The sequence below is a fragment of the Octodon degus genome, unplaced genomic scaffold (genome assembly GCF_000260255.1).
Source record: "Octodon degus isolate 3935 unplaced genomic scaffold, OctDeg1.0 scaffold00142, whole genome shotgun sequence".
In the NCBI taxonomy this organism is placed as follows: Eukaryota; Metazoa; Chordata; class Mammalia; order Rodentia; family Octodontidae; genus Octodon; species Octodon degus.
The window spans coordinates 938,745-943,635 of record NW_004524718.1 but is presented as its reverse complement, the minus strand read 5'-3'; the positions used below and the strand labels follow the sequence as shown (position 1 = coordinate 943,635).

Here is a 4,891-nt window from a genome sequence, read left to right as displayed (position 1 = left end):
AGATTGCTATATAATCCCAGAAAGCTAACATTACATTTAGCAACCAGAAAAAGCATCTGTTTCTTACCTCTCTATAAAATAATATTCCAAATAAGTATGTTTGGATAGGAAAATTATTATAACATTTTTTCTAAGACTTCCACCATCTGTATCACTGTGTGCCCTACCTCGTTGGGTGAAATGCAAGTTATTTGAAACCGATTCTTTTCTTTTAAAACATGAGTATAAATGAAGAAAAAAAATACAAATGTAGGTTTAAGACTTATTTGTAAATTAGTCAAGCACCCTGATCTGTCTGCATTTCAGTAAATGTCAGGCAAATTAAAGTAGTTTCTGTCCCAGTAGCTGCCAGAGTAGATCCAGTCTTGTGCACCACTGTAGGGACTGAGACCTTGATGGAACCACCTCATCTTCTGGTCCTCTTCTGACTTGGATCTGTTCTTGCAGACTGCTCTGTTTTTCCTCAAGCCGCTTTTTCTCTTCACTAGCTTGATTTATTTCTCCATTCTCCATGGCCCAGATGTCAGGTCGCAACCTGCAGTCAGTATTAGGGATCACACTCTCCATTTCCCTGTCCAGTTCATTCAGAACAATTACAAAGCTGGTGAAACTGTACATCTGGGCAGAGTTTGGAGGCCCAGGGGCTATCCACCACAGGAGACTGCTACCTTAGATGAGAAACACACTCTCCGAGTCTGGCATGGACATTTCATCAGACTCCTCAGAAGTGCTCATCTGTTTGCTGTTCTTCTCTTCACTTCTCTTAAAAATTTTTTCTTATCAATTTTTTGTAAGCCTCAAAGATGGTTGGGTCTATAATGTACAGCTATTTGGTCCATCTCCCATATAACCTGCACAGCTTCTTTTTGCTTTTATCTTGAATGTAGCCTTCAACTTTGTGTAACTCCTTACCAAAAAGGCCATATGGCTTAAAAGTCAACACACATTTATCACCAGTCTTGTGGTTTGTGATTTCCACACTGCCATACTACTCAATCCAAAGTTTGCTCACAATGACATAGAGCACAGAGCAGATAGGTTTTGTCCACATATATGCTTCATTGTGTTCAAGGAGCTCCCAGGTGATGGTTCCTTTCAGTTCTGCTTCTACACTCTTCCCCTAGAACCTCAGTTTGGGGTAGATTGAGCCATGAAAGATGAAATCATTGTTCAACCCTTCAGTGTGAAATGCACTGACCTCTCAGAGATGAGTCTGAATCTAAGGTCATCTCGAACTAATTTGTGAATTTCCCACAGAAGTGGGTTGAAGGGTTTCCCAGTCCACTCCCACTGAGAGACGACAGCAGACATTGCAAATGCAACTACACACTACATTCTTTCCATGGGGTCAGAAAATGAGTTGGTCTTGTGGATGAAGTAAGTGTGCTCCATATATTCAGTTAGTCATTGTAGGAAGCTCAAAGGCTCATTAAATATAACAGGTATGGTGACCTTGGAGAGTTCCATTCCAATACATTTTCTGAGGATGATTCAGACACTGAAGTTGTCTCTGGAAAACATAGGAGAGGGCAAACTTGTTCAGTGCTTTTGGATGCCATTGGAGAGAGCATCTCCCCCACCACAATCTTTCCCTTTGGATATTCTGTTTTCTACTGCTCCCGTGCACTTCTTCCTCGTCTTCAAAGGACTGTGCTGTTACTGCTTCCAGTCGACTCAGGAACTTCTCTGACTCAGAATCTGACAATGCATTGTAGAAATGATCCTCACTGAGGATGCTGGGAGGTGGGGATCCTTCAACTACAGATTGCTGTAATTCATGATGCTCAGTGATGACAGCCTCTAGTGCTTCCGACAAGATTTTGTTTTTCTCTTGCTCCTGTACCAATTTTAAATTCCTCACCTCTTCTTGTTTGGTGAACAGATTAAGGCAATCACTCAAAGCTTTCCAAGTTTCTCTAGAAGTTTCTGAGACAGCTTTGACTTTCTGAAGAAATGATGAAAACATATATTTAGCTATGTCATACTCTTCCATCATTTTGAGAAAGTTAGAGGTTTCCATATTGAGTCTCTGTTGACATGCTCATGCTTTCTGCAAGGATTCCTTCAGCTCTACAACAGAAAGTCCATTGTCCTCTTTATCCTCAGTCACCTGCTCCTGGAAACAGTAGTGGGTGCTGTATGCAGAACGCTTTTCTATTGCTTCCAGTCAATTCTCCTTTGACCTTGCGCAGAGTGCAGAAAGGAAACATGTGCTTGTTGGTAATAAGGTCACCTACAAAGCATTGACATAGTGTGAAGGTCCTTCCAAATGGTGTTGAAGGCTATTCTTAGGAGCCCTGAAGCAGTGAATGGTGTCATCAGAGCATTTAATAAGGAAGAGGCAGCTATCTCTGGATTTCACCATACACACTGCTTCAGTCAGGTATTTGCATCCTTGGTGATAAATATTTTGGACTGCATCAGGGTGTTTCCTATACCATGAAAAGATTCCGTGTTCTAATACTACCCAAGATAATCTTCAGCCAAAATATCTTAAACTCTTCCAGAGAGGACCTTCACACCATTTCAGTGCTTTGTAGGTGACCTTATTACCAACAAGACCATGTTTCGTTTCAGCACTCTGGGCGAGGTCAAGCAGTTTCTGATCAATTTGTTTTGCAGATTAGGGGCTGTTGCAGTTTTTAGAAGCTTTAAGGCATGCTGCTGATGGGCCCAGTAAGCTGCACAGTGCAAGGGTTTATTTCCTAACTGATCCACATAGTTAACCTCAGGAGAATGAGTCTACTAAGCAGAGCTGTGAGATCTGCTATTTTGCCTTCTTTTGCTGTTGCTAAGAGCAATTGTTCACGCTTCATTTGTTGATTTCTTTCTACAGCTTCAAGCATGTTCCTGATTTCTTTGTCACCAGTAGCTTCTTTTGGTGTTCATTCCGATTTACCACTGTAGAATCAGCTTTATACTCTAAGAGAAGTGTTACCTACTCCTTTGCAATTATGCCAGCCCTTCCTTCCTTCCTTCCTTCCTTCCTTCCTTCCTTCCTTCCTTCCTTCCTTCCTTCCTTCCTTCCTCTCCTTGTGTTCTCACAGCAGCCTCACTTCAGTGTTGCCATTCTGACATGATGGAGAAGTTTTTGTTCTGTTTCTGTGTTTACGTCTCCACGTGGGTGCTGTGGTCACCAACCCCAGCCTGACGCTCCCCTAGGGCCCCCGGGCGGTCCCCGCGCAGCTCTGTGAGGTGAGGCCATCCTACCTGCCCTGACAACAGGTGCATCTCTGCCGAACTGCCAAAAGTGTTTTCATCTTTCAATGTGGCCACGTTAGCCTACAGCTGTCGCCCATTTTGCTTTGAAGAAAAACATCGTGATGTTTAACTCTTCTCAGTTACTTTACCAGCGGAGCGCAAAACAAGGCAGGAACACACTGCTTTTGGCAGCTTCCTGTGTATTCCTAGAAATATGAGCTCCTCCAGAATCATACGACATTGGTGTAAAGGAAGCATATGCTTTGAGTTTAAATATATTGATTTTGTTTTGAGTTTATTTTAGAGAACAATTTGAAAATACCATATATTTTTTCACTTTATTTAGAAATATTTTGATCTACAGATTTGAAAATAATATTAAAGAAATAAACAATTATTTTAATTGAATAACAGCAAATTAAAATAGTGAGAAAAACTAAAATAACTATATATGTATATGTACACATTTCAAATAGAAATGCTTAAAAATCAGGTATTTATCTTAAGTAGCTATGTGTGTAAGAAACCAAAGATCATTAATAAAACAGCAGTCATGAACAATGAAATATAGTTTAATATATACATATGTGTAAACATTATATATTACATAAATATACGTTTATATATACACACATACACATATATATGTGTAACTGATCACAGAATAATGAGGTCGTTTCAGAGATTCAACATACTCTATTTAAATTTTGACAAGTCATTTCTACTTTATAAGACTTGAATTCTTTTATTATTTATTTGTACTCTGAAACTTCATCCATCCAAACACTGGATTTTATTCTAGATTTAGTACAAAATATTTATTTAGAATTATAGTTGAGTTCTTGTCCATTCGTCCTCAAGAAAGAATATTTCCCAGTTGGCAGCCATTAATTAAGGAGAAAAAATGCCTTAGGTTTTTAATTGTACTTGAAATTTAGTCAAACACCCTCTATGTGTAGCTATATTGTTAGTAATTCAAAACCACTATGTAATAATTTTGCAGAAATCTTACTATGATTGGAGATTTTATTTTCAAATTAAGATTCATTAAACATTTTGCAATGAGAAAATATATAAATTTCAAGTCTAGTCAATGATTTAAAGAGGTATAGTTTTCTTACTTAGAGCTTATTCTATTATTAATAATAAAATCTGCAAAATGTAAATTACCAGTGCAATTAATGAGAATTTAGATAAGCCAGTGTTCTCTTAAACCCCAATTATAGTGTGTCCATTGGAATCAACAATAATTATGAATTGGTAAAATAGTTATTTTATTAAAACAAAATTATAAATTCAGATAGACTTTCCATGTTATTCTATGTCTTAGTTTAAAACAATATCACTTCCATTCTCTTGAGCTATCATTTTACTTTTCTTCCCCAAAAATTTTTGAATGCTTGATTATTTTCATATAACCTATTCTTATTCCACAGTTCTCCTGTCTGTTTTTGTTGTCTTTTACTGTATTTTTAATATTGTAAAGACATTGATCAATGTGAATTGTATGTATTTCATTTCCTTATTCTATTATCAACTTTAGTAAACTTTCCAGCTCTCAAGCAAATGCATTTTTTGATGTATTCTAGAAACAAATCCATTGATGATTTGCCTCATGCCTATATAAAATCAACTTGGATGTAGCATTGCTTCTAGCCTCAATGTATGACTAAAATTCCATCCAACTGGT

At 37.7% G+C, this 4,891-nt stretch overlaps 1 pseudogene; it reads right to left on the bottom strand.

Annotated features, from left to right (window-relative positions):
* Nucleotides 1-302: 302 nt before the first annotated feature.
* Nucleotides 303-2,122, bottom strand: LOC101581734 (annotated as a pseudogene).
* Between the last annotated feature and the right edge of the window lie 2,769 nt (nucleotides 2,123-4,891).